Source organism: Euleptes europaea, chromosome 1 (assembly GCF_029931775.1).
Source record: "Euleptes europaea isolate rEulEur1 chromosome 1, rEulEur1.hap1, whole genome shotgun sequence".
NCBI lineage: Eukaryota > Metazoa > Chordata > Lepidosauria > Squamata > Sphaerodactylidae > Euleptes > Euleptes europaea.
The window spans coordinates 182741537-182757297 of NC_079312.1; the positions used below are offsets into that span (position 1 = coordinate 182741537).

The window sequence follows — 15761 nt, forward strand, 5'->3', positions numbered from 1 at the left end:
CCGAGGGCTGCAGTCCTGCCCCTCTGCCAGCATTGGGCACCCCTGCTTGTGCCTCGCCCCCCCTCCCCACTCACACACTTACACAACCAGAGACAGGCAGGCGGGCATGAAGGTGCCTGACCCTGCTGCTGCTGCCGCCACCAGTCATCCCCAAGGGCTCGATCCGCAAAGCCCTTGTGCAGGAGCTCTGAAAAGGAACAACCGAGGGTCTCTGCCCTTCAGGCCTGCTCTTGCTGGGGAGGGGGCCCCTGAATCACACGCACTCTCGAAGCGGCGCTCAGCCCCTTCCTCCACCCCCAAGGCCTGCGTGCAACCCAGAGGACGGTGAAATGGATCCCACAGGTCGGCTACAGCTGATTCCCAGTGGGGTCCCTCCCATCCGCCTGAGCGAACAAGGCCGGCTTGGGCCACAATTGTGGAGCCCTCTGGACTCTCTTCCAGGCTCTGGATCGGGCTCCCTCCTAACTTTCATAAGCACTAAAGGTCAGATTCAAATCTGTGGTGCAGAGAGAGATCAGGAGCTGTGTCCTGAAAGAATAGAGTTTGTTTCTTGAAGAGCTCCAGGCCAGGAGGGCGTTCTCTGCAGCCGCCGCAATGGAAGCCGTTCCCGACCCGGAGCGCTTCAGAAACAAACCTCTTCCTCCAGTGCCGGCCGGCCCCCTCGCCGCCCACTTGGGCTGCTTGGGACGGGCTGGTTGTGCGGCCTCACCATTGAGATGTGGAGTTGCATTCAGGCAGTGCCCACCTAGGGTGGGCACCCTGGGGGGTGGCGACGCTGCATGCCTGGTTTTCTTTAGTGGGCCGTTCTCAGACTGAGAGGTGACCCTCCCCCACAAACACCCCGTTTTTTAGCCGTCTGCCCAAATTTTTCATCAGGTCACGCTTGACCATTTCTGAGGCCAAAAATATGTGGGAAAATGAAAGAAAGTCCAAATTGGGGAGGTGTGGGGGAGATACTCCAAACTATGAAAGGCCGGAGGTCACTTTAGGCAATATCTTTTCAGTTATTAATATATATTCAGTAAATGTATTCTATTAAATTATTGGAAAGGGAATCAGTCAAATAATTTCAGAGGGCAGCCCATGTCGGCCTGCAGTAGAAGAGCTGGGTTCGAGTCCCGTAGCACCTTAGAGGCCAACAAGATTTTTTTTGGGGGGGGGCGGGAGCTTCCGAGAGTCTAAACGCCCATCGCCAGTCAAATAATTCAGTCTTGTATTTTTAAAGCTTCGAGCTTCCTAAATTTCATGGCCAGCGTTGCTCAGAGTAGATTGCCTATTTCGGAACTTGGGTGGGTGGGGGGTGGGTGGGCGGGAGGTAAAGGATGCCCTTTCTTTTTGCACAGCTGGGAAAGACCTCCAGGCCGGGGCTTTGCATGAGTCGAGAGACGGGAGAGCTTAAACTTGCAGCACTTAAAAACTGGAGGGGTGGAGGGGAGAGAAGAAGCTTACTGTTGTCTAAATCGTGGGGAGGGGGGCTCGGAATCCCATCAGCGACCTGCGCTGGTGCTGAACTCTTGGCATCTGCGGGCACGTGACCAGGGGGTGGCAGCCGCCAGGGGCTGGGTGGTAAGGCAGGGCCATCTACCAGCCGGCTCAGCTCAAGAAGGGCAAGAGCCTGTGATTGCAGAGCAGGTGCTTGGAAGGGGTGGCCCAGAGGACTTTTAAAACTTAGGGTAGCTGGAAGGTGTGGGTGGCAGAAAGGAGAAAGCACAGGAAACTGTGTTTAGGAGGGGGAGGGTTGTTGTTTTTTTTTTAAAAAAATGCAAAATATATATTAGGGGTTTTGAAAGAACCAATTTTGTTTGCATTGAGCCAAGTGCAATGGAGTGCATAGTTTTAATATCTTTGTATGTTAAAGATTGTTAAAGAAGAAGAGAAAAAAATCTATTTTTGTTGCAAAGTCCTGTGTTCCCAGGGACTCTAAATAAGTAGGGACAAAAGAAAACCCAACCTTTGTAAGTATGGGGAAAAATTCTGTTTATTTTTTCAATTGTTTATTTTTTTCCTTTTTTCTTGTTTGTTTTTTATTTTTTTTTAATTGCTAATGATTGGGATTTGGTTCCCTCCCCCCCCTTTTCCTCATTAGTTTTGTCATTTTAAGGGAGGGCTGAAGGCAAAAGTTTTTCACACGCATTGTAAAAAACAACAACCACAACCACCACAGACTGTATCAGGTTACAAACATTGAAGAAAACTACAAAATTTTAACTAAAGAAAAAAAGACAAGCAGCAAAAAAACAAAAACAAAAAAAGCCTAAAAAATCATAAAAGGAGAAAAATTTAAAAAATACAAAAAACCTGGTGCTTCTTACAATATAAAGTACGTTAAAATCTCTATTATACATAGTTTATGAACCAATTAATTGTTATCATAAAGCACATTTTAGGAAACACGCATTATCCCTTCGTTATGTTTAGCGGAGAGGGACAGCGGGCTTTGCAGTCGGTTGCACCAGCAGCGTCAGGCAGTTCCTCATGGATCTCCCCAGGGTGCCGAGCCAGACGGGTGACGGTGAGGTTGCCACAGGGAGGGGAAGAGGCCTCCCCCCCGTAGAGCAAGGGCCCCCTGAACGGGGCCTGGGGCTCCGGTTCCTTCCGCCTCTTCCCCACCCTCCCACCAGTGCCCCTTTCTCTGCTGTCTTCTCCAGCTCTGTTCCCCCCCCCCAAAAAAAAGTTCTGGGCATTGGGTGGGCTTCCGGCTCCCCTTTGGCGCTCCCCCTCCTCTCCCTCCCTGTCTCTCAAGGGCCTCTCCGTGGCAAGAGATGCCAACTTGTTATCTCACCAGCACCCCCTCCCTGCCCGCCCAATGCCTCCCCCCCAAGAGGTTGCGACCCCTGCTTGCCTTTCCTCGCAGCCTCCTCCATGTCGTTCCCCTTGGCTTCCCTCCCTGCCTTGCCTGACTGCAGGGTGGGACGGGGTGGGGGAAGAGCAGCGGAAGCCCAGACTCAGCCCCCAGCCTCACCCTGGCGGGAGGGGCCGAGGAAGCCTCCTGCCTTCCTCTCCCTGCGCTTCACTGGCCAGCTGACATAATAGTGCCTTTGCAAACCCACCTCTCGCCGGGTCAGGTGGGCCCCGTCCTTGGCCAGAGGGTGCCTCTCCCCCTTAAATCCTGTGCTCAGCCTGGGAGAGGAAGCCATACAAGCCCAACGCAGCGGAGAGATGTGGGGTCATGCTCCCCCCCTTGGCTAGCAGCACTGAAAGGGCAAAGGAAGCCCATATGCCCCTGGCCAGAGCCGCCCTGGAAGGGACTCCATTGCATACTTGGGCTTGGCTGCCAGCTTGCCTGAAGCCCTGAGCCTCTTGGCCGTGTGTGGGGGATGCTCCTTACACCGTTCTCTCTCTCTCTCTTAGGCAAGGCTTTGGTTACGGTTCTGGGAAGGCCATGGGATGCCCGTGGGACTGGGGGAGGTGTCAGGGTGTCTCGGCTGCGTTGCCCTAGCAGGGCTCCATCCAGCCACCCCATAGAGACCCTCCTTGCCCTCCCTTCACCTACGGGGGTGGGGGACCCAGGTCCCTCTTGGCTTGCCATTCAGCTGTTGGGCTAGTTAGGGGCCCCCTCTGGCCCGATTCCCCACTACCGGCCCTCCCTCCCTTCAGAACAGCCGTTGAGCATCCCTGCCCCCTCCTTCGGCACCTCGGCTCCCCTCCTCAACCACAAACCAGCTTCTCTCGCTCGGCAGCAAAACCTGGAGATCCATGACCACCCTGCGCCTTCCCCGACTGCATCTCACCCCCCCCTGCCCCTTGGAACAAGTTTCTTTCTTGGTTAAGAAACGCAGTATATATATGAGTACAGTACAGTATATATATATATATATAGTACTAATGGAATTTGGTGTGCTTTTTTCTCCTCCTCCCCTTGTCCCTCACCCCCTTGCCGCCCCCCCACCCCCTTTGTGTCTTTTGGGGTCTGTCCTTCCAGTTGCTTCTCCCTCCCCCCCCTCCGTCCCTCCCCCCCCTCCCTCCCACCCTGCACTTGAAAATAAAAGGTAGCTCTTGGTCTGTTTTTGTTCTTTCTGAAGTTTCCTCTGTGTCTAGCAGAATGCAGGTAGCCCCCCACCCATATGTTATAACTGTCAATATTGCTTCACAACAAAAAAGGAAAAAAAAGGAAAAAAAAAAAAAGAAACATCCAAACTGTTTTTATCATTTTTTTTGCCTGAGCGTTCTTCGGCTTTCTCCATTGGAATGGCTTATCGTGTTATGTGAATTTAAAACAAAAAGAGAAAAAAAAATGTTTTAAAAATGTTTTAAAAAAAACTTTGGAAAAAAAACTACATATATTTCAAAAAAGAAAAAGAAAAAAAAATCACCGGCTCCCTTCTCCCCCCCCCTTCCGCCCCGTCCCCACCAGCTCCTTCCCCAGAGCAGAGACGGGAGCCGCGTGGGGGGGAGCCGTGCCGAGGGTTCCCGGGTGCCGTCCGTGGGCGTGTCCGTGTGCGTGTGTGCGTGTCTGTTTTGGTGGGCGCTGGGGGAGCCCGTGTCCTTGTTGCCCCCCTGCCCCCGCTTTCCGGAGGAGCTGCTCAGAGACGTCCGGAAGGGACTCATTCCCTGTCCTGCACACCCACCCACCCAGCCACACCCCATCCCTTTGGCCCAGTTGCAAAGTGCCTATAAGGTCATGTCTCCGCAGCAAAGACGACATTTCAGTGCCTCCTTCCGCTTCATTTGGGGCTGGGCACGAGCGACTGGCATGCCCAGGGCAACTGGCGTGGCAGATCGGGCGGCTGCCGCAAGACCCGGCAGGCCTGTGCCCAAAGAGATCTGCTGCTGGGGGGGGGGGCAGGCCGTGGGCAGGAGGAGGGCTGGGGGGCCAGTCCCCCGTGAGCCTCTTTCCCTCCTGAAGCTGAGGGGAAAACAGTTGTCCCCCAGATTGGGAAGGTGACTCGGCCGCTGTGAGCCGACGTGGGCTGTGAGCAGAGCTGCTGGGTGTTCGTTTTTGCCCCACGGCCGTCCCAGAGCTGAGGCCCGGCTCCCCGAAGGGCTGCTGTGGGTTTCTGAAGCTCACACTGCCTTCCCACTGCAAGCAGCTGCGCTCCGGGGAGGAAGGCGAGTTGATCACCACGTGCCAGCGGCCCAACGGAGCCGGCGTGGCTTTCGTGGCCCCCCCATCCCCGTTCCATATTAGTGGGACCCAGGGCAGGGCCTCGGGAGAGCCACGTTGCCTTTGCAGAGGAGGCCAAGTGCTGGCGAAGCCCCTGGGCACCTGAGCTGGGAAGGCAGCCCCACTGGCTTGGGAGCCTGCTTCCCCCCCTCCCCCTGCACCCCCAGCCTCCTGGCCTTCTCGTGGGGGACGTCGGCCATCGTCTTCCATTCCCCTCACTTCCTGCGGCGGGGGCAAGCCACCCCCAGAGAGGTCACTCTGCTCTCTTCGGCCTTGGCCCCGAAGAAGCCCGTCCAGCGACGTGGCCGTCCCACCGAGGAGCCCTTTCCCTGGCCTGGGCCGCCCTGAATGTTTGCCCACAGCCTCGTGCGCTGCGGCCGCTCACGCCAGCATAGGGACAGCAGCTCTGTCTGGCGGTGCCCCTGCCTGCCCGAGGGCACGGGGGGCCTGCTGGCACCCAGCTCCTCCCCTCCCCCTTCCATGCCCTCTTTGCTCTCGGTGAAGCTGTTCATTGCTACCAGTTCGGTTCCGATATAACAATAATAATAATAATTTGAAAAGAACTCATCTCCCCCCCTGCAGCCAAATTAAGGGAAGTGCCTTAAACGGAATGCCTTTGCTGCCACCAGCGAACAAAGCGGGACAGGAAGAGAAAGCGATCGCACCTGACGCACCCCCCCCTCAGAAATGGGGGCAGACCATGTGGGCAGGGGCGGCCACCAAGCTGCCTTCGGGCGGGGGGCCCTCTGCCCTGCTTTCTGCCCCCCACCCCTCACCCAAGAGGAGGGCCGAGGGCCGCCCCTCGGCTCCCTCTGCAAAACCAGCCTCCCTTCCACGTGCTGAGGCAGCTCCTCCGGTCCCCCCCCCCCCACCGTCCCGGTCAGCCCTCGGCACTGCCCCTCCCCTCCAAGTGCCACTCTCCCGGCGGGGTGTAATAAGCATGTGTTAATTACAATTTTTTTCCATAATAAAAGTTTATAGATGCAGCACCTTCTTTAACTGGTTGAATTAAAGAATGTTATTGACTGGAACTGTCTCTGTTTGGCTTCCTTGGGAGGAGGGCCCCCTCCCCCAGGGCTCATCCGGGGGGGCCCGTATCCTGACTCTATTGATGCATGACATTGCCTGGGTGCAACTTAATTGCGAGGGAGGCCTCTGGCCTGGTTGGTTTCCCACCTGAATTCTCACTGGCAAGATGAGCATCATCGAGTAAGATGCCTCTACTCACCTTCATATCCAGAGGTACAACTCCAAGAGTTGAGATGGTTCCACCCCTTGGTGGCTGCAGTAGGGTTGCCAGGTCCTTCTTTGCAATTGGCAGGAGGTATTTGGGGCGGAGCTTAAGGAGGGCAGGGTTTAGGGAGGGGAAGGATTTCAATGCCATAGAGTCCAATGGCCAAAGCAGCTGTTTTCTCTAGGGGAACTGATCCCTATTGGCCGGAGATCAGTTGTAATAACAGGAGATCTCCAGCTAGTACCTGGTGGTTAGTAAGCCAAAACAGACACCTCTGTGTATAAATGTAGTTACTCCAGATCTAACACAGATCAACCAAAGTGTAGCTAAACAACAGACTGTATTATACAATAACAGTGACAAGCACATACAAAAGGTCCTATTTCTTAAGCATAAAGACACAAAGTCACAATATTCCAAGGTTTCCAAAATTCACTATCCTAAAGACAGACAAAAAGTCCAGCAGGTACCAATTCTAGGTTTTTCTTCTTCTTTCTGGTGTGGATTACAGGTAAGTATTACTCAGTCCCAAAGCAGGGGATCAAAAGTGAAGGAACCTGTTGGAAGACTGTTAAGAAATAAAATTGTTGGTATCCTGGGAAGGAACCTTATGAAGGATTCTTCTATATGGATTCTTTAATATGAAATAAGAGACGGGATATATAAGGTTGGTGAAGTGGAACTGATGAAGAACTTAAACGGCCGTCTTCCTCTTCACTTTTCATCCCTGTTGGGTTTTGGTCTGTCTTTAGGATAGTGAATTTTGGAAACCTTGGAATATTGTGACTTTGTGTCTTTAAGCTTGTCAATGTTATTGTATAGTACCTGGTGGTTGGCAACCCTGGGCTGCAGCCTCCTCTTCTTTCACACTTCGTGGCCGTCGGAGTCAGCTGGAAAGGGGGCTGAGACACTCATGAGGTTGCTGAAGAAATGAGTTCATGGTAAGCCCCCTCCCCCCCATAGTGACCCTGTAATGAGGGGGGAAGCGTAGCCCCATGCATCTACAAACCGAGGAAGCCAACTTGCATTTCCTGCTAGCCGGGTACAAAAACCACCTCCGACCACAATACTACCTGTAGCAACACGATAATTCCTAGACTAGCAAGCCCTTGTACTAACTAAGTTGTTAGTACTGAAAGGTCGGACCAGAACCAACAGGTTAAAATTAAATCAGAAGAGTTTCCATCTAGACATTAGGAAGAACTTTCTAACAGAGCGGTTCCTCAGTGGAACAGGCTTCCTCGGGAGGTGGTGAGCTCTCCTTCCCTGGAGGTTTTTAAGCAGAGGCTAGATGGCCATCTGTCAGCAATGCTGATTCTATGATGGATGATGAGAGGGAGGGCATCCTGGCCTACTTCTGGGGTCACAGGGGGGGAGGGTAGTTGTGAATTTCCTGCCTTATACAGGGGGTTGGATTAGATGACCCTGGTGGTCCCTTCCAACTCCATGATTAAAAGGAAATCAATTCTTTTAAGACTCCTTTACCTTCATTGCTTGCTATCTTCAGCCTTATCTAAATGAACGAACCCAAGAATTGATTTTTACTTTTAAGCTGTGTTTCGTTTTATAACTTTGGCCAGTTTGCCCTTTCAAATTCTTATTGCTTGTTTTTGTGTCAGCTAATCTGTGTACTTTTTACACAAATTAAATATTGCGCAACACGTAGCTTTTCTGCGGAAGGGAATTTCTTTTACCAAATGTGAAGAAATTTTGGGCAATCCATAACATCTTCACATTCGGAGTTTTGTTTATACCCTCAAACATACATGTTGTGGAGTATTTGAGCTGATTGGAAACGCCATGAATTTGCTGGCTAAGGGGCCATTCAAAAAAAGTATGAGAAAAGCCAAGAGGATTAACAGGTTTTCCGAAAACGAAGAGTTCTGTGACTCCTTAAAGATGAACACATTCTTGGTGGCAAGAGTCTGTAGTGTACCGTCCCATTTTTCTCATCACGATTTTCCCTCATCAGGAGAGGGAGCAGAGCTTTAATCTCCAGCACTTTTGCTTTGGGGGATGCAGAAGGTTCAGGCAGCTGCATCTCCGGGGAAAAGGATCTCTGGTAGCCCCACCAGGAATGATCTGTGGAGAAAACCCTGCAATACACAGCCAGTCATAGTTCTGTGCTACATGGACTACTGGTAGGGTTGCGAGCTCTGAGTTGGGAAATACCTGGAGATTTTAGGGGTGGAGCTTGGGGAGGGTGGGGCTTGGGAAGGGGAGGGACTTCAATGCCATAGAGTCCAATTGCCAAAGCAGCCATTTTCTCCAGGGGAACTGATCTCTGTGGTCTGGAGATCAGCTGTAATTCTGGGAGATCTCCAGACCCCACCTAAAGGATGGCAACCCTGACTTGGGAGCCAGCGTGGTGTAGTGGTTAAGAGTGGTGGTTTGGAGCCTTGGAGTCTGATCTGGAGAACCGGATTTGATTCCCCACTCCTCCACATGAGCAGCGGAGGCTAGTCTGGCGAACTGGATTTGTTCCCCCACTCCTACACACAAAGCCAGCTGGGTAACCTTGGGCTAGTCACACTCTCTCAGCCCCACCTACCTCCCAGGGTGTCTGTTGTGGGGAGGGGAAGGGAAGGAGATTGTAAGCTGGTTTGATTCTGCCTTTACTAGAGAAAGTCGCCATATAAAAACCAATTCTTCTTTATGTTGGGAAAGGGCGGGGTACAAATTGAATAAATGAATGAATAATAAGCAATTGTCCCACTCAGTGTTAAGTCAGCATTGTGAGTTCAAGAACAGCACAAGAGCGGGGGGGGGGAATGGGGGCTCCTTTTGCCATGGGGCTGTGCTCTCTCTTTCCACTTGCTGTTTCGGGATGAGAAGGTACTGGGACAAAAAGGAAAGCAGGAAGGGACCCCCAGAGACAGCTGGAGTTACTTTGAGGCACAGAAGACGTAGGGGCTGAAAATGAAAGTAAATTGTCTGCAGGCCCCGACTTCTGGCGCCCTTGAAGGCCCCCGGTGTAGCAAATGCCTTTGGCTTCAAAAGCAGCCCCCAGGAAGAAAAACTTCCTTCCTTTCTGGCACCTGGGCGAGTGTATTTGTGAGCCAGGAGACTTAACCATGCAAGAAGGAGAAAGCAAGGGGATGCGTTATGCCTAGGGTTGCCAACCGCCAGGTACTAGCAGGAGATCTCGTGCTAATACAACTGATCTCCAGCTGACAGAGATCAGTTCCCCTGGAGAAAATGGCCACTTTGGCAATTGGACTCTATTGCAATGAAGTCCCTCCCCTTCCCAAACCCCGCCCTGCTCAGGCTCCTCCCCAAAAACCTCCCACCAGTGGCAAAGAGGGACCTGACAACCCTAGTTATGCCCCCGGCCATTGGGACAAGGATCCGCTTTTCACAAAGAACAGCTGCCAACCCAGCAGTAGCCAAATATAGCACTGTGCCATTGGGGACAGGGCAGGGGAGAGAAGTGCCTTTAAGAGAAAGACGGACCTGGCACTGTTGGATTAAAAATATAACATGGTGTATCAGAACCTCAGGCTGGGCCCATGGATTGAGACTTGACACCGGTAAGCTAGTCCTGCACCCATAGCTGCCAATAGTCAGCCACGGGAGGGCATGCGTGCTCTTTGGCCCCCTGGAACTCATGGCTCACATGCCGCATATGGCTGAAGACCAAGCGGAAGGGTCAGTCCCCATAATTCAGGGGCAAAGTGGATGGAAGGGGGGTCAGACACATCTGGCATTGGAAAACTGGCCTGGAGTGGAAGAGGAGCCGCTGGCGAGGAGCTCCCGTCTTGACACCAAGGTAGGGGTGGAGGAATCAAGCCAGCCCTTGAGATCTTCTGGCCCTCAACGGAGCCCCCCTACGAAGCTCAGCAGCTGTCTGAGCATTCTCGGCCTGGCGGAACCAGACCAACCGTGCCAATTGTGTGCCCCTTTGCCCATCCCCAGAGGCTCCTGGAGGAGCAGTTCCTGCTAGAGGAGAGGGGAGGACCACTGAACCCTGCCCCACACCCCCTTGCTTGGCCCTCACTCTTCCCCATTGGCCTCTGGAATGCCGCAGTAGGGCAAATCATCAGAGGTGGTGTGGAGCATGGAAGGGGCGGGCAGAGAAAGGGCAGAGCACCCAAGGACATCCCGGGTGTCAAAGGTAACATCATGTTTGGCTTTCAAAGAGGGGCTGTTGAGCAGCCTAACGGAGGGAGGGGCGTCTTTGGCAAATGGATTCCCGAGAGAGGGTTAAGGAGCCCCTGGCCAGGACAGACGACCCAGGAGTGAGCCCGTGGACAACGCTGACCATGCCGGCCAGTCGGCTCTCGCACTCAGCACCAGAGAGCCTGGTAGAAATGAATGACTCATCATGGGTGCAAATGCATGGCCGTGATCCTTTCTCGTGATGGCTGTCACTGAAGCAGTCCAGACATCAGCCATTTCCAGTTGCATTTTTGAAATTGAAGCTAGGTTGGGGAGGGTAAAATTACTCTTCCATTTGTGCCAACTACATGACAGAGAGGAGCTGGGGGGGGGGAAGGAGAGAGAGCTAGTCCTAAGCTCTTTTTTGGGGGAGGGGATAGGGAGACCCCATCCACATTTCTTATAAATGGTCTGGGAACAGACACCGGAGGAGAGAGAGACCCAGAGGCAGAGACGGCCACGCCTCTCTTCACACTGCTTGGGTGCCAAACAGCAGCATTTACCCTCCTGGCTTCCTCGTGTCCTCATTCTCCTGACCAAGCTAGACTAACTATAAATGAAAGAGTCAAAGATACCGAGCGTCCAACAGATCCCTTGAGATCCCCTGCATTTATAGCACCTCAACATTCCAGGTATATTCTAGCACCAGCTGCATATTTACACTCCCTGGAAAGGAACTCACATAGGAGGGCCTATACACTGGCCAGATGTGCAGCCCTACCATCTACCCTATTAGAAGGGAGACTGAAGAAGATCCCCAGGGTGGAGAGACTTTGCCCATGTAACGCAGGGGAGCTGGAAACCACTGAGCATGCATTTTTTAGATGCCCCCTCTACAAGTCAGCCCTCTTCAATATTATTGACCCTTTGATTCGGGAAATGGGCTCTGGTGAGGAGGCTGAATGGACCACAAGGCTCCCCCGTCACCACCCAGGCCGCAAAATACTGTGCAGTAGCCATGAAGCGACGTCGCCTGGATGTACAGTACTTCCTCTATCTGTGGAAATGTAAAATTGGGTGATTCCTAATTTTGTTGGCCTTGGTTGTAAACATCTGTATGGTCACTTTCCGTTTTTCCTGCTTTATCTGGCATAATAGCCGCAAATAAAATTTATTATTATCCTCATTCTCCACTTGGCGTCTTTCCATGTTTCCCTCACCATTCCCCTCTGCTTTCTGAAAAGCATCTTTGATCCGCCTTGACCAAGCACAGAGGAACAGCGAAGGGGCCACATAAAGACAACAAATGGGAGACGAGGAAGCATGGCGGGAGCGGGGGGGGGGACTGGTGTAGGTTGACACCCAGACCACAGGGAAACCTCCATGTGAGAAGAACCCCATTGAATCAGCATTTTTTTAAAAAAACACCACTCCATAACTTGGGCTGTTAGTAGCACAGGCAGAGCAAACACTCCACCGACAGACCTCCCTCAGCCCTCTTCTTGGTCCTTTCAGAGAACAAATGAACACATGAACATGCCTTGTACTGAATCAGACCCCCCCCCCCCGGTCCATCAATGTCAGTATTGTCTACTCAGATTGGCAGCGGCTCTCCAGCGGCTCTTTCCCATCACCTACTGCCTGGTCCCTTTAACTGGAGATGCTGGGGATTGAACCTGGGACCTTCTGCATGCCAAGCAGATGCTCTGTCACTGAGCCACGGCCCCTCCCCAAAGGCTCTCACATGATCACATGAAGTTACCTGATACTGAATCAGACCCTTGGTCCATCAAAGTCAGTATTGCCTACTCAGACCGGCAGCGGCTCTCCAGGGTCTCAGGCAGAGAAAAGTCTTTCACATCACCTACTTGCCTGGTCCTTTTAACTGGAGATGCCAGGGATTGAACCTGGGACCTTCTGCATGCCAAGCAGATGCTCTGCCCCTGAGCCACGGCCCTTGCAAGACAGCAGTGCCAGCATCCACTGGGCCCAGCGTGCTTGAAGGGTTCTGTTTCGTCTACTGAAACTCCCTTTTGTGGACTGCAATCCAAACCCAACGAAATTGCACCGGGACCAGCTTTAGGGTTGCCAGCTTTCTCTGATGAGGCAACAGCTCAGCAAAAATCCCGTCACCGTTCTCGGCATGTGAGTGCAACAATGGCAGGGTGTGGATCAAGCTTCATGTCCAAAGGTTGGAGAAGCACCGTCCGGCCCGCTTTCCAAAGACCTGCAGAGGCCTAGGCAGTTTGACACACTTCGGATTCTTTAATTCAGACAAAGAAGAGAACACAACCAGAACCAAATGGGGGAGCAGAAGCCCGCATCGTATGACTGAAGCATCCCTGGGATACAGACAGGAGGGGGTGGGTTGGATCTTGAACACATGAAGCTGCCTTATACTGAATCAGACCCTTGGTCCATTAAAGTCAGTATTGTCTACTCAGACCGGTAGCGGCTCTCCAGGGTCTCAGGCTTTCCCATCGCCTACTTGCCTAGTCCCTTTAACCGGAGATGCTGAGGATCGAACCTGGGACCTTCTGCATGCCAAGCAGATGCTCTACCACTGAGCCACGGCCCCTCCCTTCACTGCTTGCAGTCTGCAAACCCAAAGGATGGACCTGGAGAAGAAACGCCTTTGGCCGAACCCAAAAGAGTGGGCTTCAAGAACCGCTGGGCAGGCAACACGCTTCCAGTGGAGTCTCTGCCAGGGCTGCTTGACCCAGTGAATCTGGAATCTCTCCTGGCATGAAAAGGGGATTGCTGAGCCCCCACTCCTCTTCCCAGTGTATCTAAAGAGACAGGCAGTCGCCACACCCCACAAGCTGGAGCCACAAGCGGGCTTCTTGCACCTGCAGGCTAACAGAGCAGTTCTTCTGGAAGAAGAGACTAACAGTTTCCACTATTTGCATGTGCTCAGGCGGCAATCTCCAGTGGCACCCCCCCTCCCGCAGCACTGTACATAGCAGACTTCCCCCCATCCACTACATCTCCTCTCTACTGCCCTGCCCAGGTTTCTGCTCCAGCCAGCAGCGCCTCAGGAAAGGCACAATGCCCAGCCTCCTGTCCCCAACCACAGTTTTGCGACAGAGTGTGCCAGTGGAGCAACGGCACAGTGAATACAATTGCAATCCGTCTCCGGGCCACAGACATCAGTTCCCCTGGAGGAAATGGCAGCTTCAAAGGCTGGAGCCCCCAAAGTCTGCCAGCTCCTCCCACAAATCTCCAGGAGTTTCCCAAGCCAGAACGGGCAACTCCCTCCTGCGATCTGAAGTGATACAGTCCAGCCATTGCCAGAAAGAGTAAAGGAGGTACTCCCGAGTTTAGAACGGAGAGCGTATAACCCCCTTCCCCTCCAGCCTTCTTGCATTCAAAATCCCCCCTCACCCACTGTTTTACCATCCGTGAGGAAACAGATCCTGGTACCCAAAAAACCTTTAGCAGGAGACTTAGGTTGTTTATGCATGGGTAGGTAAAAGGTAAAGGTCCCCTGTGCAAGCACCGGGTCATTCCTGACCCAAGGGGTGACATCACATCCCAACTTTTATTAGGCAGACTTTGTTTCACGGGGTGGTTTGCCGTTGCCTTCCCCAGTCATCTTCCCTTTACCCCCAGCAAGCTGGGTACTCATTTTACCGACCTCAGAAGGATGGAAGGCTGAGTTGACCTTGAGCCGGCTGCCTGAAACTGACTTCCGTCGAGATCGAATTCAGGTTGTGAGCAGAGCTTTTGACTGCAGTACTGCAGCTTACCGCTCAGCGCCACAGGGCTCATTCATGCATGGGTACTTTCACTCAATTTCACCCCCGGTCTGACTTGGTTGTTCCTTGGAGTTATGCATGAGTTTTCCCTCCATGAGAAATGACCTCGCTGCCAGCCCTTGCAAATCCTGGGACTTCCTGTTCCTCTGTTAACCCAATTCTTCCCTCTCCCCTGAGCTCAGCCCGGGTGAAATCCCCATGCAAAGGCAAAGTGCAGGACATGCAAGCTTAGTTTCGCTCACAGCCAATTACAAAGCAGCATGTCCAGAGGCAGGGATTCAAATGCTTCCTGCTTCCTCTGAGCTCTTTCTGAGCAGAAGAAAGGCTTTTTAAATCTGAGGCTTGGATTTCTCCCTCCCCCTTCTTTTCAGATTGCTCTGTTTTTTTGTTTTATGTTCCTAAAATGCTTTTTTATGCAGCAATTGGGTTTTGTGGGGGACTCTTCTCTCACTACACCCAATTATGAAGCAGCATTTCAAGGGGCGGGGATTCAAATACTTCCTGATTTGAGCTTGGAGACTGCTGGTGCACAGACTCCCAACAGGAAAATGTGGGTCCAGCGAGCAACGAACCTCAGGTAAAACTCCCCTGCATAAACTACCCCTGTGAGCCGAGGGGGTCCCCCACATCCCCATGCAACCAATGCTCTAACCTTGCTTCAGCGTCCACCACCCCACCCAACCTGCAGCAGTTTTCTCTTGACAGTCGTCCACCGCCCGGATTTCCCTGGCTCCTCTCTGCAGCGTCCCAAACCTGCTTTGGGACCATTTTCTCTTAAAGGTCACAACCGAAGTGGGTTTGGGAAAAGGCGGGCCAGAAGTGACCGATTCCCACAACTTCTTAAGGAATAATAGGCAGTAGACGATACATCATTCCAGTGCCCAAACATAGGAACATTGTGGTGATACACCTACTACCAATTAAAAGAAAGAACCTGGCAAAATGTGTAACCGAGGCCAGGGTGGGGGGAATGGCAGCCAGGAGGGGAAGAAGGCACAGAGGAGACCCTGGTCTGGAGACCAACTTCGAGCTGCAGAGGGCCCTTTGCGTTCATGGCAGCCATGGGAGCCAAATGGCGTATCGACCCTCTTTGGAAGCGAGCTCAGAGCCCCCTCACCCCATGGGCCTCCTTTCCTTGGTGTTACTCTGAACAGGTTTCAACATGCACATGTTTGACCCTGGCGTTGGGACTGGGAGTCCGACAGAGTGAGCAGAGATTAAAATCCCCAGAGGAACCCAAGAGTCTTTTCTCCCCAAACACTGCGAAGCTCTGCCCACAAAGCCATCCCGCTGGCAGACTAAAGGTGTAAGCATGTGCATGTGTGTGTGTGCGTGTGTGGGTGGGTGGGTGTACTAATCAGGCTCCCAATACAGCTGCCCCCCTCCCAGCTGTTCTGGAAACAAGCCACACTGGGGACAGGAACATAAAAGTGCCGATCTTGATTGTCTCACACACCAAAACGTACAGTCTCAATTCTTGTTGGGCTCAACTGGCCTTAAAAGGCTGCCCTGGTCAAAGGGGCTCTGAGGCCCCCTCCATCCCTTTGTGACCCCCTTGAGCATCAGC

The 15761-nt window shown here is 52.8% G+C and overlaps 1 protein-coding gene across 1 annotated transcript in view; it reads left to right on the forward strand.

Annotated features, from left to right (window-relative positions):
• ELOF1 (elongation factor 1) overlaps positions 1-15761 on the forward strand; it is a 226365-nt gene that overhangs the window by 148053 nt on the left and 62551 nt on the right. The gene's annotated exons all lie outside the window — the stretch shown is intronic.